The sequence below is a fragment of the Elgaria multicarinata genome, chromosome 20 (assembly GCF_023053635.1).
Source record: "Elgaria multicarinata webbii isolate HBS135686 ecotype San Diego chromosome 20, rElgMul1.1.pri, whole genome shotgun sequence".
NCBI classification, from domain to species: Eukaryota; Metazoa; Chordata; class Lepidosauria; order Squamata; family Anguidae; genus Elgaria; species Elgaria multicarinata.
The window spans coordinates 7,785,388-7,810,770 of NC_086190.1; the positions used below are offsets into that span (position 1 = coordinate 7,785,388).

At 48.1% G+C, this 25,383-nt stretch overlaps 1 protein-coding gene across 1 annotated transcript in view; it reads right to left on the reverse strand.

Annotated features, from left to right (window-relative positions):
* The window catches only part of EPHB2 (EPH receptor B2), a 130,628-nt gene extending 105,709 nt beyond the window's left edge, over positions 1–24,919 (reverse strand). The window contains exon 1 of the mRNA XM_063145377.1: positions 24,907–24,919. The gene's annotated coding sequence lies outside the window, so the exon portion shown is untranslated. The remainder of the gene's footprint in view (positions 1–24,906) is intronic.
* Between the last annotated feature and the right edge of the window lie 464 nt (positions 24,920–25,383).

Sequence of the window (25,383 nt, forward strand, 5' to 3'; positions counted from 1 at the left end):
CACCGGGGCAGGAAAAGGCGAACTCCCTACCTATCCTCGGTGGAGGGGGCCCAGCCTGCCCACCCCCCACACCCACCCCATTGAAGGCTGGCCCTTCTTTGAGCAAGCTTCACTTTCTTTCCTGCCTTGACTTCCCAAGCCAGGACAAAGGGCTGCTCTGTGACTCTCCCATATGAAGCTGCCTCTTGTTCCTTCAGACTGGCCCTCAAATATCACCTGACTTCCCAGGCCAGGAGGATTACGGGCGGGTGTTTCCCCCTATGTGCAGCAGGCTGAGCACGTGGCAGTGGGACACCTCCACACACCACCCAGAGGCGCAGGGTGATGGGGCACGTGATCCAACTGTGTCAGTCCTAGAAAAAGCTCTGCATGCAATTTAATGCCAAGCAACTCCGCAGCAAGGTTGCAGGCAAGCGCCCCAATCCAGGCTGCTGAGAGAGGCACAGATGTTGGTGCTGTAGCCTGCTTTGCTCTGATTCCTCAGAGCCAAGAGCAGTGCGGGGAGACATCTGTGCTAGCAGCTACGGCGGCCCAAACTCTCCATCAAATGAGCCCAGACTGGCCCAGCTTCGTAGGGGAGAGGCTGAAGGAGCAGCCCATAAAGGAAAGCTGAGTCTTCCTTTCATGCCAACAGCAGCCCGGGATGATTTTCTTCTGGATAAGCCCACTATTGGGGGAGGGGAGGGGCGCCCTGGCTCATGTCCCTCACTCCTGCCAGCCTCAAGGGCTTCCCCTGCGCATGGCTGCCATTTTCCTTTTCTCATGCAGGCAACGGCAGTTTAAGGGGATCTCGGCAGGGAATGATGCCTAGGAAACTACACACTCCTGGCCCTTGTCCTACGTGCCCCTCAAATCTTAACCCACGCTGAAGGACAATTACAACCACCCGGTCGCTGAAATTTCAACCTCCTCTTGGGCAAAACACCGTACACCAGAGAAGAAATCCTGGCCCTAGCCGAGGCCTCCTCCACTGCTGGGACAACAAACATCCCCGAACACAAACGGCCAAGTTCGCACTCGGAGAAAGACCAAACTGAAGCCACAAGACGAGGCGGCTTGGAGGAGGACGCACGGCTGTGGCAAGCTATGGCAAGGGAACAGCCACACACAGCCACAAAAGCAAACATGCACACCATCAACCTGCTGGAAAGATGTAGCTCAGTGGCAGAGCAACCAGCTTTGCATCACCAGGTAGGGCTGACGGAGCGCCACTGAAAACACTGGAGAGCCGTTGGCAGTGGTCTGACTTACAGAAAACAGCTTCCTAAGCAAGAGTCCCTTTGCAAGGAAGCTGATAGGGAGGGCTGATAGCACAAGCAAACATCGTTCATTGATTTTGGTGGCTGGGACACGAGACCACAGGGAAAACGCTGAAAGAGCTGCTACGACGAATTGATTTGCATCAAAGTGACTCGGTGCAAGTCACCACTCTAGCAAACAGTGTATATCCAATACCCAGATCTAGTCACTGAGGAGACATTGAAACAATTTCCCAAAGGAAAGCCATGGCACACCCATTCCTCAAGGATTTTGGAGGCATTCTGGGTAACTGTACCAAGGGGGCAGGGATGTCCAAGTATAGAGGGAGGTGCGAATGCTGCAGAAGAATGGCGCATCACAGTAGCCCAGCTGCAGCTCCACCCACAAATGCATCACATAACGGAAGGAGCCACCGTTCAGTGGTAGAATGCCTGCACTGCTTGCAGAAGTGCCCATTTTCAATCCTTGGCATCTCCAGGTGGTGGAGTTGGGGGAAGTCTCCTGTTTAAAGTCCTGGAGAGCCACTGCTTGCCAGTCTTCCCCATCCAGGTGCCCTGCAGGACTACAACTCCCATGTAATTGATGGGAGTTGTAGTCCAATATATATGCAGGGCACCAGGTTGGGGAAGACAGGTGTAGACAATTCAGATCTGGATGAACCAATGGTCTAGGAGCATAGGAAGGTGCCTTTTTACTGAGCCAGACCATTGGTCCATCTAACCCAGTATTGTCAGCACTGACTGGCAGCAGATCTCCAGGGTTTCAAGCAGGTGCTTTTCCTAGCCCAACCGGGAGATGTTGGGGATTGAACCTGAGACCTTCTCCATGCAAAGCAGGTGTTCTACCACTGGGCTATATGGCCCCTTCCCAAGCACTGTGGTCTTCCAGTATGAGGTAGCTTCCTACAAAGGATCGTAAGAAACCACCATCGAGATCCCACAGACACTTTCCCCTAAGCTGCAGCCTTAATGCTTTCTTCACCAAGAATCTATCCAAAAGGTAACACACACATACACTGTACAATGCAAAGGCCAGGATGGCCCATGGCTGAAACGCACAGCACATGAATTTAGAAGATCATGGCGCTACCTAACTCCAAAATGGGCTTGAGTCGTGGTTTCGGTTTACCACTCTGCTGCTAAGATCATCTTCTTGGCTCGCTGCTCTGACCATGTTACTCCACTGCTGAAATCTCTTCATTGGCTTCCAATTCACTTCAGAATCCAATATAAACTTCTCCTGTTGACCTACAAAGCTTTTCACTGTCTAGCTCCTTCCTATCTCTCCTCTCTCATCTCACACTATTGCCCCGCTCGTGCTCTTCGCTCCTCTGATGCCATGCTTCTCACCTGCCCAAGGGTCTCTACTTCCCTTGCTCGGCTTCGTCCATTTTCTTCTGCTGCCCCTTACGCCTGGAACGCTCTTCCAGAACATTTGAGAACTACAAGTTCAACCGCAGCTTTTAAAGCTCAGCTAAAAACTTTTCTTTTTCCTAAAGCTTTTAAAACTTGATTTTGCTCTGACTTTTATACTGCCTGTTTGGTGCATTCTCTTCCCCTCCTTATTGTTTTATTATGATTTTATTAGAATGTAAGCCTATGCGGCAGGGTCTTGCTATTTATTGTTTTACTCTGTACAGCACCATGTACATTGATGGTGCTATATAAATAAATAAATAATAATAATAATAATAATAATAATAATAATAAATAATAATAAACCCTTCACCCTATATCACAACAACCTTTGCTACAGGTACCTGAAGCACTGTTTTACATAGGATGGTTTGCGCTACTCCCCTTCACAAGCTAGATAGGGACACCAGCAGAACATTTGCCTGAATCAAGCTCCAGATGCACATGAATGCAAACAAAGGCATCCAGCCAAAACATATTGGCAGCAAAATCCCTAAGAAATATACCATCAGGTAAGAAAGAATACCCACAGCAGAAACATAAATCCATGCTTCAACTTATTAGTACATCTGCCTCCAATCAGAAAAGCTTCATCCACCCCCCCCACCCCCGTGCTCCACTGCACTTACTGCAATTTATAGCGCAATCTGAATTGTTCTGCTGCGATCCGTATTAGAGGGTCATGCAAAAAAGGCAGCCGTGGTGTCTAAAGCCACCCACAGTGGCTGAATCCCTCGGCCCACGTATTCCAGTCAGAAGATTTCATTAATATAAATATGTGACGTCGTCCGTGTTGTGAACGCAATTGGTTGAAGTTGCTGTTGGGGGTTGGAAGAGTGTCAGAGGGGCCTTGAGGGCGAGGCCCTGGCGGTCCACCTTGTCCATCTCCCAGTTTGCATGGTGCCCCTCATAAGATGCTCCTTGGAAGTTCACAAGCGAAGCATTGTGAACTTCCCGCCCGCCCACTCCTGCTCCCAGCAACTGGGATTCAGTGACTTGCTAACAGGGTAGTAGTAATAAAGCTTTACAGTTTCAACCAATGGTTACAACAAGCATAATACAAACAATGCTAAAACAAATCATACATCCAAGGTGAGAAATTTTGCTGCGAGTTGGGAGTTGGCCAGACGGGGTTGCCAAGAATCAAGGCATTCCTCTTCCTTGCCCTTCGCAGGTCCTTACCTAGGGTGACCATATGAAAAGGAGGACAGGGCTCCTGTATCTTTAACAGTTGCATAGAAAAGGGAATTTCAGCAGGTGTCATTTGTATATAAGGGGAACCTGGTGAAATCCCCTCTTCATCACAACAGTTAAAGCTGCAGGTGCCTGCCCTCTTTTAAATTTGGTCACTGTAGTATAGCTCCTGCACTTTAACTGTTGTGATGAAGAGGAATTTCACCAGGTTCCCCATATATACAAATGACACTTGCTGAAAATCCCCTTTCTATGCAACTGTTAGATACAGGAGCCCTGTCCTCCTTTTCATATGGTCACCCTACCTTACCCCCTAGGCTGGGTCACCATCCCCTGTCCCCCGCTGGCCACTTCATTATCCAGTCATTCACAAGCACTTCACTGTCCTCTCTACTCTTTTTCACCCTTCTGACAGCTTAACAAAGCTTATGGGGAATTCGAAATTCCTGGGAAGGGCAAGCAGAGCCTAGCTCTCCACGTCAAAATGACACCTTACACTCAGAGGGGTGTTTCTCTCTCTCTCTCTCTCTCTCTCTCTCTCTCTCTCTCTCTCTCTCTCTCTCTCTCTGACAGTTTAAATAACTCACCATCATTATCATCTTAAGCTGGCCTCCAAGGCTGTGATTTTCAGCAGGTAAATTGGGACTGAGTGTTCTGCATTAGTATTGGGAAGAGCAGCCTACCTCTCCTCCCCACCCCCTATCGGCCTGCTGCTGATTGTCATGGTCTCTCCCCCACCCCACCCCGACAGTCTCAGATATGAAGCGGTGTGTGTGTGTGTGTGTTAACAACACACCCAACCCTGCTCCTCCCTTCCACACTCTGCCAGCAGCAAAGGCAGCAATACAGGGTAAGTCTTCTCATTGGCCTTGCTGCCGCTTGGTTCCTGGGGAGATGTCCAGGGCCTGAGAGGCGTCCAAGTGAACCTGGGAACAGATATACTTGGCTGCCTGGAGTCTGGCCTAATTAATCCAGCATACTTCTTCCCACAGCGGCCAACTAAAGCCCAGAAGCAGGACAGGAGGGCAACAGCCCTCTCCGAATGTTGTTCCAGCCCACTTTTCTCCACGCTGGGCATACCAGGGATGGACGAACGAGCCTCGCTAGGATTCTCTGAACATCGTCTTGCTGCTCGTCTCGTGCCCGATTTCCCCTGCACGCTTGCGACTGCTCTGCGCAAATGGGAGATTTGTGCAAGTCACGCAGCAATCAAATGGGAGTTTTGAGCAAATCTCCCCTAATTTGTGCAAATCCCCACCATAGACTAAAGCAAGGCTGATTCAGTCTGCTGAATAATTTGCACAAATTAGGAGATTTATTGTTGCGAACCACTAGGGAGCTTCAGCTATTGGGTAGTAATAAATAAATAAAATCAATCTGGGATCTGAAACAAGACAAACATGAGCATGGGTTTGACAATTTGTAATTTATTTCTTTTTTGGCGAACACACACTCATGTTCAGAGCTTCAAAGGGGGCATGTTCACATGCTGTGTGAGCAAAAATGATATTCCCAACCTCCCTACACACTATGCATTTCAGACTGCAAGTTGGAGGCCCCCTGCATGCGATCTCTGACCTGCCTGTCTGAAGTGACAATACCCAGACACAACCAATTCAGGGAAAACTAGGTCTTGTGACATTTAGCTACGATATTCTGGGCACAAAAAGCATGCTTCCTTGATGGAGGTTCCCGTTATTCTTTTGGCATGCAGGAAACATGCAGCAAACACATCCATAACATGCTTTTTTAAAATAACTCAAAAAACTACAATTTTGGCAGGGAGTTGGAGCCCAAGGAGAAAGAGAGTTTGGTAAAATATTTGCTCAGGTCCTTATGAAAGCCACGCCTGGTACCTAGAGGGCCAAGCTCACGGCAAGGCTAAGAAATGGCCCCACTGCAAGCCATGTAAAACGACTGTAGAAAAATATATTCCGGCCCACCATCCAAAGATCCTCATGGGAGCAGAAGGTGCCATCCTGCCTTATGTCAAAGAAGAGCCTTGAACCAAAGTCTTTGCTCACAGAGGGGCTGAAAGAAAGTCTCTATCACATTGGTTATTTCTCGGTTGGACTACTGCAACCTTCTTCTCACTGGCCTTCCTTCTTCTCACATCAGTCCGTTGGTTTCTGTTCACCACTCTGCTGCTAAGATCATCTTCTTGGCTCGCCGCTCTGACCATGTAACTCCAATTCTGAAATCTCTTCATTGGCTTCCAATTCACTTCAGAATCCAATATAAACTTCTCCTGTTGACCTACAAAGCTTTTCACTGTCTAGCTCCTTCCTATCTCTCCTCTCTCATCTCACACTATTGCCCCGCTCGTGCTCTTCGCTCGAAGAGCACGAGCCATGTTTCTCGCCTGCCCAAGGGCCTCTACTTCCCTTGCTCGGCTCCGTCCATTTTCTTCGGCTGCCCCTTACGCCTGGAACGCTCTTCCAGAACATTTGAGAACTACAAGTTCAACCGCAGCTTTTAAAGCTCAGCTAAAAACTTTTCTTTTTCCTAAAGCTTTTAAAACTTGATTTTGTTCTGACTTTATACTGTTAGTTTTACCCTACCCTGTGCCTGTTTACCCTACCCTGTGCCTGTTTACCCTACCCTGTGCCTGTTTACCCTACCCTGTGCCTGTTTACCCTACCCAGTGCCTATTTACCCTACTCTGTGCCTGTTTACCCTACCCTGTGCCTGTTTGCATTCTCTTCCCCTCCTTATTGTTTTATTATGATTTTATTAGAATGTAAGCCTATGCGGCAGGGTCTTGCTATTTACTGTTTTACTCTGTACAGCACCATGTACATTGATGGTGCTATAATAATAATAATAATAATAATAATAATAATAATAATAATATCGAATGCGCAAGAGTTGTAAGGGGTGTGAGTCACCTAGACTTCTGCGGCGCTGTATTAAAAGAAACATGCAGAGCGAGGAGACAGACTGCAGCACCTCGAGTTTATTAAGTGCTTCATAAAGTATTATGCAGAGACACTGGAAAGCTGAAGCAAAGTCAACACAAAGGACGCTTGCAACCTCGCCATGGGTGAGGTCAGTGTCTCTCGGCTTTGCACGTGATCGTCAGGGAAAGGATTCCCGCTCCTGAATTTGCACATTCCTTTTCTTCTTCTTCAAATCTGGTCCAAATACGCCTGGCAGGAAATTAGCATGCCGTGGATGCAAAAGGGCTCTTGTTCCATCCATAAAACCCCACCAGAACCCAAGCAGACAGCAGTGTTGGCAATCCAGCTCGGCTGGCAAAGGGCGGGTAGAGCTCCGGCGTTTCTATTCATAGCTTGCTCCTTACAGCTCCCCCAGTTTGGCAGGGGGAAGGGGATAATGGAGACAGCAGCCAGTAATAGCCCACCTCTCCTTCCTACACCCCCTGAAGCTCAAACAACGCTGGAAACATCCTGACCCAAACTTCTCCGCAACACACCACAGCAACAGGCACACGACAGACTGGACCCCAGCATATGGGAAGAGCTCCACTGACCTCGCCCAGCATCCTATTTTCCCACCATGGTCAAAAGGTCAAGGGCGTGAAGGCAACAGCCCTCCTCTGTTGTGTGTCCCCAGTATTTGGTACTCGAAGATAGACTGCCTCTGAACATGGTGGTTCTATGATGACAAGCTGTTAGTAGACTTATCCTCCCTCCCAGCCTCTTAGGAACGTCATCCCAAACACCTTGGCATCGACATCAGGTTTGTAGTAAATTCAGGACCTTTGAAATGCTCTCTCTCCACTCCACGGAGCCCATGGCCTGGCTGTCCCCTTGGAGAGTTGCTAGCAGCTGCTCATGAGGGGCCTGGCGTCCCCCACGTAGATCTAGGAGCAAGTGACCACCCGGAGATGAGTTCTGATTTCACGTCCCAGGAGTCTGCCATTGTGGAGCGTTCTCTCCCCCCACACATACCGCCTGCTCCACCACCACCTCCCAACAAAGCCTGTCAAAGCAGGCTCTGACTTGGGCAGAACCCCAGAGCCAAAAGCAGGATTCTAGGGCTTAATGGACTGTTTATAGAGCCTTTTTTACGGGCAGAATGGGTAACATAATCCCAGCTTCAACGTTTTTTCAACTGTTCTGCGAGATTTCAGCCATGATTCAGTTGTTGGCAAAGTACCATGGACCATAAAATATTACCAAGAGCCCAGGACGTCTTTCCTCCACTGAAATTGCTATCCCAGGGTATAGCAATCCACTGAACCAAAGGCCATGCAACCAGGCTGATCAGGGGGGATTCACAGCTGCAACACTCCATTTATCAGATGTATGCATGGGTTGAAGATTTCTTTTGCCCCCCAATTAGCCCAAGGGGTTTCCAATTTAAAAAAGTGACCTCCAGATAGCTGTTCTGCCTCTGCAGCTGGGGTGTCATACTGGAACAGAGAAGACCCAGGTTCAAGTTTCCACTCATCTATAAAACTCTGTGGGTGACCTTGAGCTAGTCACTCTTTTTCAACACCACTGACCTCGCAGAGTTGTTGCGGGGATAAAAATATTAGGAGGAGCGAGCCATGCAAGGTGGAATATACATGTAATTAAAAAATAAATACACATTAACAATTTTTAAAAAGGGGGGATTCAGTTTGTGGGATTATTAAAAAATGGACTTAATAATGCAGCTACTACCTTGCTGTGGTGCTGGAGCTTGAGCACCTCAAGGATGCCATGAGCTAAACCGTGAAGGGACACCCAAGACGGGAAGGTCATGGTAGAGAGGTCAGACTAAATACGATCCCTGGGGAAGGTAATGGCAATCCACCCCAGTATTCTTGCCATGAAAACTAAATGGATCAGTACAACCAGAGATATGTCGGTATACCATCAGAAGATGGGACCCCCAGGTCGGAAGATGGTCAAAATGCTACTGGGGAGGAACAGAGGACAAGTTCAACTAGCCCCAGATGTGATGACGCAGCTAGCTCAAAGCTGAAAGGATGGCTAGCGGCCGACGGTGCTGGTGGTGAACGACGAATCCAATGTTCTAAAGATCAACACACCATAGGAACCTGGAATGTAAGATCTATGAGCCAGGGCAAACTGGATGTGGTTATTGGTGAGATGTCAAGATTAAATGGACTGGAATGGGCCACTTCACATCAGATCACCACCAGATCTACTACTGTGGACAAGAGGATCACAGAAGAAATGGAGTAGCCTTCATAATTAATAATAAAGTGGCTAAAGCAGCGCTTGGATACAATCCAAAAAACGATAGAATGATCTCAATTCGAATTCAGGGTAAGCCATTTAACATCACAGTGATCCAAATATATGCCCCAACCACAGATGCTGAAGAAGCAGATCCTGAGGAATCTGTATAACGAACAAGTAGCAACGGTAAGAACAGACCACGGAACAACGGACTGGTTTAAGATTGGGAAAGGAGTACGGCAGGGTTGTATACTCTCACCTTACCTATTCAAGATGTATGCAGAACACATCATGCGACGTGCTGGGCTAGACGAATCCAAGGCTGGAGTTAAAATCACAGGAAGAAACATTAACAATCTCAGATATGCAGATGACACCACTTTGATGGCTGAAAGCGAGGAGGAGCTGAGGAGCCTTATGACAAAGGTGAAAGAAGAAAGCGCAAAAGCTGGGTTGCAGTTAAACCTCAAAAAAACCAAGATTATGGCAACCAGCTGGATTGATAACTGGCAAATAGAGGGAGAAAACGTGGAGGCAGTGACAGACTTTGTATTTCTGGGCGCAAAGATCACTGCAGACGCTGACTGCAGCCAGGAAATCAGAAGACGTTTACTTCTTGGGAGGAGAGCAATGACAAATCTTGATAAAATAGTTAAGAGCAGAGACACCACACTGACAACAAAGGTCTGCATAGTTAAAGCAATGGTATTCCCCGTAGTAACCTATGGCTGCGAGAGCTGGACCATAAGGAAGGCTGAGCGAAGGAAGATAGATGCTTTTGAACTGCGGTGTTGGAGGAAAATTCTGAGAGTGCCATGGACTGCAAGAAGATCAAACCAGTCCATACTCCAGGAAATAAAGCCAGACTGCTCACTTGAGGGAAGGGTATTAAAGGCAAAACTGAAGTACTTTGGCCACCTAATGAGAAGACAGGATACCCTGGAGAAGAGGCTGATGCTAGGGAAAGTGGAAGGCAAAAGGAAGAGGGGCCGACCAAGGGCAAGATGGAGGGATGATATTCTGGAGGTGACAGACTTGACCTTGGGGGAGCTAGGGGTGGCGACGGCCGACAGAAAGCTCTGGCGTGGGCTGGTCCATGAAGTCACGAAGAGTCGGAAACGACTGAACGAATAAACAACAAAAACATTTAGAAGTCCAGAAACAGTTTTGACTGCTAAAACAACCAAGGGATTGGAGAATCTTTCCTATGATGGAATGTGCACTCCAGGCCCTTTGGTTTTTGTTTAGAAAAAGATGACTAAACGAGGCCATGACAGAGCTTGATATAATCAACATTGCAGAGAAGAGAGCGGCTTAAAAGATCCTTCCCCCACCCACTCCATTTTCAAGAATACAACAGCATGGATCACCCAGTGGAGTTGACTGTGATATGTTTATATCAGACAACAGGAAATACTCTTCCACATTTATAATTATGGAACTCCATGCCACCTGGAGGAATGTGCAGCTTCAAGTAGAGATGTAAAATTTCCGGAAATTTTGAAGCCATGGGGGGAAAACGTTTTTTTTTCCAGGAAAAAAAGAGGGATTTTTCAGGAAAATTGAAATAATGCAATATTAGGACTTTTTACAGATTGAAAGTCGCTTTCTTACTTTATGAACATAAAATGCAATTATGTCCAAGTTGGTTTGGCATAAAATTATTACATTTGGTATATTACAAGTACAGTGTGTTCAAACAATTATTACCAACTGAATTTACTTCTTTTTTTTTAAATTATCTTTATGGTAACAAATGGAGCTACAAGCTCCTGAACTGTACAGCACCATGTACATTGATGGTGCTATATAAATAAATAATAATAATAATAATAATAATAATAATAATAATAATAATAATGTTAGGAACACCTGAACTGTAAGGAACCTCTTTGGTTTTGCCAGGCAAAAAATAATTTTAAAAAACAGAGGAAACTATCAACATTAATAACAAGAAAAATTATTTATGTGTCCACTAATCCTCCACAGTGTCAAGCAGACATAAGGCACCCATTCCCATAAAAAGAACTGAGAAAAAGGTTCAATGAATATGCATGGAATTTAATCAGACTCATTTTCTGAGCTATAGCCATCACTATCAGTTTCAGTCTCTGCTTCAGTGGCAGTGCTGCCCCCTAGAGGCAGAAATGCATCTTGCTCTTCCATTTGAGAGTTGTAGTCTCAATTTGCAACCTAAGACTTGCTTGTCCTTGGTGCACAGAAATTGTAATAATCTAATACTGTACATAGTTTTTAGAAATCATTTGGAGAAGTAAATATCTGAACACCTTGTTTTAAACATTTTATTCATCATGCTAAAATAAAACAACCCATAATCCATTTTTTCTTCATTCCCCCCCCAATTTTTACAATTTGGGGGGGGGGAACCAAAAAAGTCTTTGAGAAAAAATGGGGGGGGGATGGGGGTTCTTTAAACTAATTTTTCCATTTTTTTCCAGGCCTTCATATCTCTAGTTTCAACCAAATTCTGTTCGGTCCTGGTCAAAGCAGAGTTTCCTAATTAGCCAACAGAACCAAATCCCAGCCCAGAACGAGGCTTTGTCGGTGACATGTGGTTCAGATAAACGGCCACTTAGACATCCTGATTCCCAAAATAAATACAATATAGCATCTTTTTAAAATGGGTTTTGATTTTTTAAATGCTGTGATGGGGGCGGTGGGGAGGAATGCAGTTCACATTGTATCAAGGACTCCAGTCCCTGTGCTTTGGGAGACAGTAAGGATGGGACTGCTAGATGGCTGTTCTTTCAACACCACTTCCAAAAAAAAGCACCTTAAACTGTTTTTCAATCTTCCTAACTTCCTAGCCCTTGCACCTATCCTTCCAAAACTTGGCAATTTTCTTGCCTGGGGCCTCTAGGATGCATGTCAAGGTTTTTTGTGAACTGCCCAGAGAGCTTCGGCTATTGGGCGGTATAAAAATGTAATAAATAAATAAATAAATAAATAAATGTCCCTTTCATGTGAATTGGCCAAAAATGGGGGGAGGAGTGAAGGGAAGAGGAAGCAAAGCGTTTCCCCAGCTCCACTTCCCAAAAAATCAGGAGAGCCTGATTTATCCCTTAGGGCCACCTCTAGAGAGACTGCAATTTTCAGAGCAGTGGTCCCCAAGAAGCATTGGGGAATGAGCGCATCCCCCATGAATGTCGAAGCTGCTCATGCACAAAAGAGCCAATTTCCAAAATTGGAGGCCTGATCCCCTCAAGAAGGGCGACTATCCCTGCAAGAGTCATCTGATCATACCCAGAAATTAAAAAGTCTTTTGGCGTCCCAATTTTTTTTTTAAAAAAAAAAAGTTTTTTTTTACATATTTTAAAATCAAAATATAAAGGTGTCTAGCACCAAAAACATCTGCACCTATTTCTCTGACATTAAGCAGACATAATCCCCTCCTGAGAGGCTACTATGCCTGCAAATATCATCAGCTTAGGCTGATATACCAACTATACCCTTATCTGGACAGAGATAGCCTAGCTACAGTCATCCATGCTCTGATAAACTCTTATCTGGATTACTGCAATACGTGGGGCTGCCTTCAAAAACAGTCTGGAAACTTCATCTGGTCCAAACAGGGCAGCAAGATTGTTAACGGGGACTGGCTAAGAAGTCCACATTATGCCAGTACTTTTCCAGATGCAGTGGCTGACAGTCCAGGTCCGGGCCTGATTCAAAGTGTTGATATTAGCATTCAAAGCCCTAAATGGCTTGTGGTCAGGTTATCTGAAGGACTGCCTCCTCCCATGTGTACCTGCCCAGAGTCTAAGATCTTCTTCAGGGGTCCTTCCCCAGAAAGGAAGTGAGGTGGGTGACTACCAGGAAGAGGGTCTTTTCAGCTGTGTCACACCGATTGTGGAATGAGCTTCTCAGAGAGGTTTGTCTGGTGCCCTAGGGATGGGCAAACTCACCCTAGTCTGGGTTACGCACTGCTCGTCAGATCCCCATGGGGCATGCAGACGGGCACAAACCCGATCCCTCTCTGAGTCGCCATTTTGTGTAAAATTAGCACTTTAGCCTTTATCCTAAAGGCCCATTTGCACAAATGGTGACCGTTTATGCTTGTAATCTTGCGTAAATGGCCCCTTTATGGGCACCATTTGTGCAAATGGGTCATAGACTGGCATCGGGAGGGGGGCCGAGGTGGTAATTTCTCACCTGGCCAGAGCCCCAGCCAGAGCCCTGCACCATCCCTACCTGGTGCCTACTTTGTACTTCAGTGCCAGGTGAAGGCCTTTCTCCCCCCCCCCACCCATGTGTTTTAGCATCCCAGTCTTTTAGCTCTGCTGTTTTAAATCTGTATTTTAAATCGCTGCATTGCTGCTAGGTTTTATTCTGGTTGTACTTTTGTATTCTGGGTTTAAGCTTTTGCATTTGATATTGTGGTTTTCAATTTTGTGAACCGCCCAGAGAGCTTTGGCTATTGGGCAGTATAGAAATGAATGAATAAATGAAAGAAAGAAAGAGAGAAAGAAAGAAAGAAAGAAAGAAAGAAAGAAAGAAAGAAAGAAAGAAAGTCAAAGCAGACTGACTCAGAATTGGTCCAAACAGAAGTGGGTCATCATTTCCCAATGTGCCAAATCACTCAGTGGCCCCATTTTGGCTTCATTTCTGTCGGCACTCGCCACTTGAGTTTGCTGTCAGAAGGAACAATGATGAACTGCCTTAGGTGTGCCGATGGTGAGGAATACGACGTCACCTCCTGGACCCAAATGCTGGATCCTAGTGCTTGTAATGACTTCCCAGCCCCTGGCCCCAGAATCAAGCTCTCAGTAAGAGAGCCAGTGTGGTGTAGTGGCTAGAGTGTTAGGCTGTGAGTGAGGAGATCCGGTTTCTAGTCCCCACTCAACCACGGAAGCTCACTGGGTAGTTCTGGGCCAGTCACGGACTCTCAGCCCAACCTACCTCACAGGGTTGTTGTTATGAGCATAAAATGGAGAGGAGGATTGTGTATTCCGCCTTGGGTCCCTTGAAAGAAAAAAGGTGGGATATAAATAAAAATAATAAACTATGCATGATCTGCTGTGTCATTTTTATAATGCTTAGGGCACACTCCTATACACGCTTAGGCAGGAAAGCACCCTATATTTCCCAGCATGTCCCAGCCAGCAAGGGGTACGCTGGGGAGCTGTAGGGTTTTTCTCTGTCTAAATATGCACTGGAACGTGGCCCTTAACCTCAAAAGGCAGGACCACACCTCCATCCATCCCCAGCTCTTTCTTTTCATGAGAAAACAATGTTTATCTCAGTATTGCAGATTCCTTTTTTGAGCGTTAATGATAACTGTCGATTTTAGGAACATCTGTTTATATTCAGCTCAAATTTTGTTCTTTTTTTTTAAAAAAAACCTAGGTTATTATTTTAAAAAAACTATATGGAGAATCATTAAAATAATAATAAAAACAAATTCAAAAGTTAAACAAATGTTTTCTTTCAGCAAAGCATTTTTTGCACTAAATTGTGACTTGTTTTAAACATTTGCCAGTCTGTTTCAAGGTCAATATAAGTGTGTGTGTGTTTAAAAAAATCTAGACAGGATAGATATGTAGAGGGTAGATAAATATATTACTACCAACAGGATACCTGACATTCTAAACAGCCTTCCTTCAACCTGGTTACAGATGTCATCTAGAGTATTGCGTCCAGTTCTGGGCTCCACAATTCAAGAGGGACGCAGACAAGCTGGAGCGTGTTCAGAAGAGGGCAACGAGGATGATCAGAGGTCTAGAAACAAAGCCCTATGAAGAGAGACTGAAAGAACTGGGCATGTTTAGCCTGGAGAAGAGAAGATTGAGGGGAGACATGATAGCACTCTTCAAATACTTAAAAGGTTGTCACACAGAGGAGGGCCAGGATCTCTTCTCGATTCTCCCAGAGTGCAGGACACGGAATAACGGGCTCAAGTTAAAGGAAGCCAGATTCCGGCTGGACATCAGGAAAAACTTCCTGACTGTTAGAGCAGTGCGACAGTGGAATCAGCTACCTAGGGAGGTTGTGGGCTCTCCCACACTAGAGGCATTCAAGAGGCAGCTGGACAACCATCTGTCAGGGATGCTTTAGGGTGGATTCCTGCATTGAGCAGGGGGTTGGACTCGATGGCCTTGTAGGCCCCTTCCAACTCTGCTATTCTATGATTCTATGATTCTATGATTCTATGTCCTGGACTACACAAACCCCTGCCAGCTGGCTGGGGATGATAGCAGGTGTAGTCTGACACATCTGGAAGGGAATAGGTTGGGAAATGCTGTGTAAAAAGACATTCCTGTTAAGCCTTCTTCTGACGCCCTTCGAGAAAGGAATTCACCAATCTTTCCCGCTGCTCATATGATTTCTGGCTTAGAACATTCTGCCACAGCTTAGCCTAGTTCTGTCTTCTTTGTCCTACCCTCAGCGGATATAAAAATGATAATTTCCCCTCTTCTTTCTGACAGGCTTTTAAATATTTTGAAGAAGACATCAACATGCCTTGTTTTCTCTGGGTTCTACAGCCCCAGATCTGTCTGCTTTCCCTTATAAAACTTGTCACCGGCATCCTTTGTCACTGTTGGGAAGGTAGCTTGTCTGACAGGATGCCGGCAAAGGTCACTGAGGAGATCAGCTGCAGGATGGGGTCTTCAACTGGCATTAAACCAGGGCTGAGGCACAACTTCTCTTAGGCTGCCAGCACGAACGCTATGGGACTTGCCTCTGAGTAAACATGCGTAGGATGGCAGCGTTAGGGTCTTTTAAATTGAAAATGGTGGGTTATGAACACTCACCATTTCCCTTGTTGCCGTGTTTCCTGCCCTTATGGTAACTCAATTCCCAATTGTGCCAATGGCCCAATCACAGTCCCCCACCCCAAAAGTACAGAGCCTAGAGTGATGGAAGGGGACCACTGATGGAAGGGTTAAAGTAGCAGAAAAGCAGCTTGTGGGGAGCAATGTTGGGGTGATGCGGTGTTCTGGTATCCCTTTTCCCTGGATGAGTAACCCATATTCCCAATCGTGTGGAGACTTCTAACCAGGTTCAGAAGAAAATGGGTAGAAACCCTTCTGGCTCAATATGGGCAAGTCAGTCTTTCGAAGAGCCCCTGTGCCTGAGGACATTGGGGACAGGCCCTGAGTTTGCCCCCCCCCCCAATGTCTCAGTCCTCACCTGTGTACACAAATTCCTGCATAGGTAGGGTGACCATATGAAAAGGAGGACAACGCGCCTGTATCTTTAACAGTTGCATAGAAAAGGGAATTTCAGCAGGTGTCATTTGTGTGCATGTTGCACCTGGTGAAATTCCCTCTTCATCACCACAGTTAAAGCTGCAGGAGCTATACTGCAGCTATACTGTGACCAGAATTAAAAGAGGGCAGGGCACCTGCAGCTTTAACTGTTGTGATGAAGAGGGGATTCCACCAGGTCCCCCATATATACAAATGACACCTGCTGAAATTCCCTTTTCAATACAACTGTTAAAGGTACAGGAGCCCGGTCCTCCTTTTCATAGGGTCACCGTATGCATAGGGCTAGTATTTATGCTGGCAAAGGTCACTGAGGAGATCAGCTGCAGGATGGCTATCCAGTACTGTTGCTCCCTCGAGCTGGGGTTTCGTGTTGGAAAATGCTGATGCATAGAAATCCTTGCTGATGGCAAGATAAGCAAAAGAGCCCTCTCAAGGATTCTGGCAACACATTTGTGGGTAAAGGGAGATACCCCCTGCTACAGACAATATTGCTATTGGCCTGTTGCCTCTATAGCAAGGGCATCTCACTGCGGCACCTCAACTGTGGAATTCACACAGCATCCTCTTTGACAGTTTCTAGGCAGTGACGGGCTTCAGATGACACAATAACCAACGGTGGGTTAAATAGTCAACAATGGATTAAATAGTCAATGGTTGGTTATTGCATCATTTGTCAGGACTTTTTCCCACAATGGTTGGTTATTCAGCTGAAATAACCAATGCAAATAACCAACAATGTGCAAAGTTGATTATTTGGACAACCATTGGTTATCATGTCGTGTACCGGGCAACATTAACTATTTTGTTGCACCTACTTGCTTATTTTCAGCCACTACAGAGTCCCCTGCTAAGAGCGACCAAAATGGTGGCTGCCACTCTAGTCCAGCCAGTAGAACTCTCAATGGCTGATGGGATACCACTGGGAGGGAGGGGAAGAGAGGGCTGGGGATGTGTCAGTCAAACACACCATTGACTAGAATCATAGAATCATAGAATAGCAGAGTTGGAAGGGGCCTACAAGGCCATCTAGTCCAACCCCCTGCTCAATGCAGGAATCCACCCTAAAGCATCCCTGGCAGATGGTTGTCCAGCTGCCTCTTGAAGGCCTCTAGTGCGGGAGAGCCCACAACCTCCCTAGGTAACTGATTCCACCGTCGCACTGCTCTAACAGTCAGGAAGTTTTTCCTGATGTCCATCTGGAATCTGGCTTCCTTTAACTTGAGCCCATTATTCCGTGTCCTGCACTCTGGGAGGATCGAGAAGAGATCCTGGCCCTCCTCTGTGTGACAACCTTTTAAGTATTTGAAGAGTGCTATCATGTCTCCCCTCAATCTTCTCTTCTCCTAATACTCAACTTGATGTTAGCTTTAATCCACACTACAGTTGATTATAATTATGTCGTGTGGGGAGTACCCCCTCAATAATCAACCATGGAATTGACTATTAGCTCACTATTGACTACTGTGTTGTCCGAACACAGCCACTAACTAAACCATATAATGTTTCTATACATTCTATTTTTAGGGCACACTCCTATGCATATTTAGTCAGATATAAATCCTACAACTCCTAAGCTGCCTGGTGAATACTGGGAATTGTAGGACTGTGTGCCCTTAATTGTAAACCCCACGCCCCACCCCCAGAAAATGTTGTTCTCCTGGGCAGTTAAAAAGAGCAATAAATAAACAAATAATGGAATAGATGTTTTGCTTGCAGTTCCCTAGAGATGTGAAGGCCTGAGGGGAAATGGGATAATCTGGAAAAAAGGAAACAAAGCATTTTCCAGGTTTGTCCTTGGAAACATGGGGTGGGGCAGATTTTTTGCGTTTTCCCAGCCCCCACCCTGGCCTTCACATCTCTAGTTTAGTCCCAGCCATCTCCAGGTGGGGTTGGGAAGACCCCTAGCTAAAACAGCAGAGAGCCACTGCCAGTCAGAGTAGACAACACTGAGCTCAATGGACCACTGGGCCATTGCCGTTCCACATGTCCCCACGGGGAATTGCAACCACCGCATACCCTTCCCTGACTTCCCCCGTCTACTTTCCTTGTGTCTGTTTCTAGACTGTAAGTCCCTTGGGGCAGGGATCTGTCCTCTCCTCCTTTCTAAACAGCATGCATACAGAACTATATAAATTGTTATAATTTATAAATTATAACAATTTATAACAATTATAGCAGGGCAGCCTGGTGAAAGAGCAAGCTCACCTTCCATCTCTGCCATGAAAGGGTTCTGCCTTTGAAGTCTGGATCTTCAGGGCTAAAAATATTTAGCTAAAATGTTTTAGCTGCAGTTTGTTGTGTTTTTGACATTTTGGAACAGAAAGTCCAATCCTTTGGCTCCATCATGGATCATGTCTGGCTACAATGGAAGAAAGGAAAACTATCACCAGTCTAGGGGCTGGCTCCCAGTTCAAAGGCAGCGAGAATCACACATCGGAATTGCTTTTGTCTCCCTTTGACATTCACATTTCACCACGTATACCTAGCGATGGGAGATCTACCACATTGCATCCCTAATCACCTTTTCTCTCCCCATCTGTTCCATGTGTGATTATGCTTGGCTCTGCAAAAATGTTATCTTCGAAAGCATCAACTACACAAGCTGTGGGCTGGGCTAGTTTCGTTTCGTTTTCTATGGCAGTCCTCAAAGCACACTGATTGCTTTGAAGGGGGATTTCTCTCAGGCTCCATCAGTGACAGGGTTCTGCAGTATGAGACCTTTTTACAGGCAAAAAGCAGAACAAAAAGTAGGACTAGAACCCAAATCCATTCATTTAAGAACACCAGCATAAATCATAGCCAAAGGGGATGTGAAGGTTCCAGCAGGAACGGGTTTCAGTTTAAAGGTCTTGCTGGTTGGTGCTTAAGGCTGCAATCCTAATACACACCTACCTGGGAGTATGTCCCATTGAAGTCAATGGGGCTTACTGTCTTTATTGAGTGTTCCTGTAGAAGAACCTCAATGTACAGGGGGCAAGAGGAACTTCAGGGGCCGATATACAAAAAAAGCAGCCCAAATTCAATTTGGGGACAGCCTATTGCCTGAACATAAGAATATAAGCGCGATAACAGATCACACCAAAGGTCCATCTGGTACAACATTGCATTCACACCAAGGCCAAGAGCGACCCCTTGGAAGCCCACAACAGGCCATGAATACAACAGCATCCTCCAACTCATGTTCCTCAGAAACTGCCATATAGAGGCACCCCAGGAGTAGTATATAGATCAAGGTTAGTATCCACTCATAGCTTCCATGATTTCTAGACCCATTTCAAACTGGATTCAGAGCAGGATACAGAGTTGAGACTGCTATGGTTGCCTTAATGGATGATCTCCGCATGAGTGTAGACAGGGGGACCGGGTCCCTGCTGGTGCTTTCAATACCATCGACCATGGTATCCTTCTGGAACGCCTGAGGGGATTGGGAATCAGGGGCAGTGTGCTCCAGTGGTAGGTTCCAGATGGTGATGCTTGGGGATAGCTGCTCCTCAAAGAAGGAGCTGTTGTATGGCGTACCACAAGGCGCCATACTATCCCCAATGCTGTTCAACATCTACATGAAACCACTGAGAGAGATTATACGGAGGCATGGGGTGGGGTGCTATCAGTATGCTGATGACACCCAAATATATTTCTCTATGCTTTGGACAACGGTGTCAGCTAAGGATAGTGTGTCTCCTCTGAATGAATGCTTAGAGGCGGTAGTGGTCTGGATGATGGGGGAAAAAACTGAAGCTGAATCCAGACAAGATGGAGGTGCTTGCTGTCAATGGCCCTAACCCGGGTTTGGGGAGGGTGTCAACCAATTCTGGATGGGGTTACGCTCCCCCTGAAAGACCGCGTTTGCAGCTTGGGGGTGCTTCTGGATCTGTCGCTCCAAATGACAGCCCAGATAGATATGACAGCCAGGAGTGCCTACTATCAGCTTCGGCTGATACGCCAGTTGCGCCCCTTCCTAGATTCGGAAGACCTAAAGACGGTAGTGCACGCACTGGTAACGTTGAGGCTCAACTTCTGCAATGCGCTCTACATAGGGCTACCTTTGTGCCTAGTCTGGAAACTTCAACTAGTTCAAAATATGGCAGCCAGGCTGGTAACTGGTATACCTAGGGGTGACCACATTACACCAACTTTAAAATCACTTCACTGGCTGCCAATTTGTTTCCGGGCGAAGTACAAAGTGTTGGTTATCACCTTTAAAGCCCTACATGGTTTGGGTCCAGGCTACCTGCAGGATCGCTTCTCCCGTACAATCCGCCCCGCAGACTCAGGTCCTCTGGGAAGAATTTACTCCAGTCAGCCACAACTAGGCTGGCAACTGTTACCCAGAGGACCTTTTCTTCTGCCACCCCCAGACTGTGGAATGGCCTGCCGGAGGAGATTCGTCAGTTGAATGCTCTCTTTGAGTTTAAGACAACCATAAAGACTAGTCTCTTCCAGCAGGCCTACTCAGATGAATTTTAAACCGAAGAATTTTAAGATGCTGTGATTGTTATTTTAATATTGTATTGGTTTTATATGCTCTTTTAAATAATTTTATGTATTGTATTTAGTGTTGTTCCCTGCCTCAATCCAGAGGGAGAGGCAGGTAATAAATAAATATATTATTATTATTATTATTATTATTATTATTATTATTATTATTCCCCTTTTAAGCCATCCAAGTATGGTGGCCATCACTATGTCTTGTGGTAGCAAATTCCATAGTTTAACTATGTGAAGAAATACTTCACTTAACCTGTCCTGACTCTCTTGCCATTCAGCTTCATAGGATGGCCCCACTGGGTTATTGCACTATGAGACAGGGAGTAAAATGTCTCCTTATGCATTTTCTCCACACCATGCATCATTTACTGCACCTCTATACCTTCTCCCCCTACTCAACTTTTTTAAAAAATCTAATGCACCCCACTAACATTGTAACCTTTCCTGACAGTAGAGTTGCTTCTGCCCCTTGAACATTTTGGTTGCCGTTTTCTGCACCTTTTCCAGCTCTACAATATCCCTTTTTGCTGCAGTGACCAGAATGTACACATTATTGCAGATGTGGTCACACCATAGCTTGTATAAGGGGAGAGTGATACAAGCAGTTTAATTTTCTATTCCTTTCCTAATGACACCCACCATGGAATCTGCCTTTTACACAGTTGCTGTCCAGCAAGTCAACACTTTCATCCCACTATCCACCAAGATTCCTTTCTTGACCAGTCACTGCCAGCTCAGATCTCATTAGCATATATGTGAACTTGGATTTTTTTTGCCCCAAAGTGCATCACTTTACACTTGATTATACTGAACTGCATTTGCCATTTTGACGCCCCCTTCTGCCAGTTTGGTGAGAACCTTTTGGAGCTCCTCACAATCCCTTTTTGTTTTAACTACTTCAAATAATTGGGTGTCTTCAGTAATCCCTAACTCACATTCAACTTGAAGGTTTTCCAGAGATATCTGACCACCCACCGTTGCAATTGAAAGCAAAATAGTCAGACCTTGGTCTAATCTAGCAAGGCAATTGCCCTGCTCTGATATTCTTATCAAATAATGCTCAAGACTAAAACCCATTGCATGTCAACGATTAAACACAGTCAAAAAAAGGAAAACTCGTCAACTATCAGACACCTTCAATTATTACATTAATTATGTGCCAGTTATCAGATATAGGCAGAGATTATCACACAAGAGCTACCAAATGTACCTATACTGAAATAAAATATCATTGGATGACAGCTACCAATACAAAATACTAATGAATATTCAAATATTTGCTTAATGTACAACATCAACCTTTCCCAAGGCAAATTTAGAGAGCCCACGTAGATGAGATGCACAAGATCATTTCTTTTAATCAATTATTTTCATAATTTCAGTTTTACGTAAAAGCACCCACAGGGGCGGGGGGGAGCCAAATTTCATCCCGTGCCTGTATGTCTTCACTGCAAGGCTAATAGCTGCTTCTGTGTTGGGGAGGAAAGGAATACATAATTGGGGGGCGTGGAGGTATGGTGCAAGGGGAAATAGTTCATACCACACCCAACACTGCTGCTTTGAAAGAATTCGGAGGCCACCATGTGGCTTTAAGGCAACAATGAAAATGCTGGAAGATGAGGCGTCCCATGTCTCATTCCTATTGGCTCTAAGAATTTGGGTTCAGCTGATCTGGGGGCACTGAGCAACTCCCTTCCAGAACAGGAAGAAATACGGAGCCAACCCAGACATCTCGTGCTGCTCGAGTTCTGTGACCACGCTCCTAGGAAATGGCGCCCCTTGCATTCCCCCTGTTCTCCTAGACCATCATGCAGAGCTCCACCATTTTGGAAAATTTCCAAGGCGCAAGAGGGCAGCATGCGCACACAGGCCCATCTATGTAGCCCTCCCTTTGTTTCCCTATACATCTCCCACACTGGTCCTCCACTAAACCAGCATTCGCTATCTCTCCAAACCGAAATTCAGCATCCCGTCTTGCCAAATCACCTGACAAGGATGCATTTCGCATCTCACCCAAAGCCCCAAAGTGCTTCGCCAATACTCAAAGCACCACAATCGATGCGGATTGAAACGTTTTGTGATTATCTTTTGCCCATATGGCATTATCGCCCACACTTGCCCATTTTGGCCTTCCTTGGGTATCCATATTGACATTGAGTGGGGGGGGGGGGGTCGGGGCTTTTACAGAATCTTGAGGCCAAATCAGACCACAAATCCCCCACATGAATGAGCATTTACCACTTTACAACAGCTGTTGGGGGTTCCAATTTTGATTGGAGCAGCAGCAAAGGGGGGAAAGTATGTGATGCTCCTTGCCATACCAACGTGCTGGACCTATATTACACATACACACTCCGCTGCTATTACTCCTACAGCAGAGGGAAATCATATTTTTTTTAAAAAAGGTGCCTGTATTATGCCTGTATTTCCCACCCACCCTCACTGCAAGACTAATAGCGATCTATGGGGGTGGGACTTTTAGCCTAGGAAAACAGTACAGAAAAGGTGTTTAAGCACTCCCTGCCCCAGTCAGGGGCACTGCGTTGCTTTAAAGTATACAAACAAACAAAACGTTGGTACCACCAGACGTGGATCTCCAGCATCCTGTATGGCTTGGCCTTTTGAAATTGAAGGAAGCCAGGGCTGAGGAATCTAAAGCCACAGACAACTGGAGTTTATGGACTCTGCACTGGTTGCTCCCCCCCCGCCCCCCCCCGCCCCACCCCAAGCAGGTGCCTTTTCTCTTTTGCTCTGTTGCCCAGTACTCAGGAGCTCCCCAAGTATGTAAAACTCTGCAGAACCCCCAAGTATTGGGATAAGAATTCTGGTCACAAATCCATCTCCCTGGGAAAGAGGGACTCCGTCAGCATCATGAAGGAAAGGTTTGACGTCTGTGGTTGGCACCAGTTCACCACAAGGCATCTGGGTGCAGAGAAGCAGGCTCCGTGGAGAGTGGATGCGTTCCCACGTTCACGGAACAAAGGCCGTGCCTTAGGTGGGTGGCATCCCGGGCCTGAGGATCATGGACTCGTGGCCAGCGTAGGGAGCCTGAAGTCAAAAGGCTGGGCTCGGCCGGCTCCTGCCAACGCAGTACAAGAAAGCTCGGACCAACGGCAGCGAGCCTGTTGCGGCCAAGGAGTCGGGGGTCCTTGGCACTTTCTCCATGCCACATGGTTCCTTCCATGCTCCCACCGGCCGCCCAGCAAACAGGGCAGGGAAGGAGAAGAGGGGCATTTGGCGTCTGCAGAAGCACCTCGAGGTCCACAGCCAACGTTCAGCGAGGGCGACCAGTCCCCAGCACCAGGTAGTGGCCGTGAGCGGAGACCATTCCTGCAGGCCAGCAAGAGCGGCCCATGCCCTCACATCAGCCCTCAGCTGAGCACATCTGCACCTCGCCCTGGGTCGATCCGTGAGGGCATCCGGGCCGGGCTGCTGCTGGCCGGGGCTGGCGGCCCGTTCTCTCTCGCCCTCTCCCCAACCAGGCTGCCGCCAACTGCCACGGGCTGAGGCCACCGCCGCCTCCGACCGCCACTCCGGCTGTCCCGGGAGGGAGGCTTATCCCCACCTCCACCTTCGCCGAGCCTGGGCCGAGGCCATCGCCCTGCCGCCGCCGCCGCCGCCGCGGCCGTCCTTGGCCTCCCCCCGCCCGACCACAAAGCCCCCCACGCCGCTGGAAGCGAAGCAGCCCCGCCAAGGCCACGCGCCAGCTGCCCCGGGTGCGCCGCGCCGCCGCCGCGCAACAGCCCCCCATTGCCCGCCAGCCACGTCGGGCGAGCGTCGCCTCCGGAGCAGCGTGCCCGCCGCCTTCCACGCCCGGCGGCCTCCGGCCCCGCCGCGCCTCCCGAAGCGAGCCCGCCGGCCCTCCGCTCTGCGCTTGGCCGCTGCCAGCCAGGCCAAGCGGCCTTCCAGCGCGGACCGGACCCCGCGCGGGCAGCGGCAGCCGCTCGCACGCCATCGCCCGGAGGCAGCGCCGCCGCCGCCGCCACGCCGGGCTCCCGGGACCCCGTCCGTTCCGGCTCGCGCCGCCCGGGCTGCCCTCCCCGCCCCCCGCCCCCCGCGCGCCGGGCCGGGCCGGGCCGGGCCGCCCTCCCGGCTCCGCAGCATCCTGGTCCTGCGCTGCGCCGCGCCGCCTCCCGCGCTCGCTCGCGCGCTCTCACTCACCTTCCACGGCGGCGGCCGGCCACAGCAGCAGCAGCAGCAGCAGCAGCGGCGGCGGCGGTAGGAGCCGGAGCGCGCCCGGGCCCGGCGGCGGCGGCGGCGGCGGCGGCCCCATGGCGCGGCGCTCTCGGCGGCTCTAGGCGGCCATGGAGAGCCGAGGCGAGCAGCGAGGCCGGCGGGAGGAGGAGGAGGAGGAGCAGGGGCGGAGGGTCGGGGTGGGGTGGGGAAGGGGAGGGTCGGGGGGCGCCGCCAGCTCGCCCGCCCGCCCGCCCGCCCGCCGGCCGCCTGGCCCGCTCGCTCGCTCGCTCGCTGCCTGCCTGGCCGCTCGCTCGCTCCGTCCGTCTGCCCGCCCGTCTGGCGCGCTGGCCAAGCCGCGGCTGCTGGACGGGAGGAGGGAGGCGCGCTGGGCTGCCTGCCGGGATGGCTCAGGATGCTGCAAAGGCGGGCGGGCGGGCCGGCAGGCGCGGCGAGCCGAGGGAG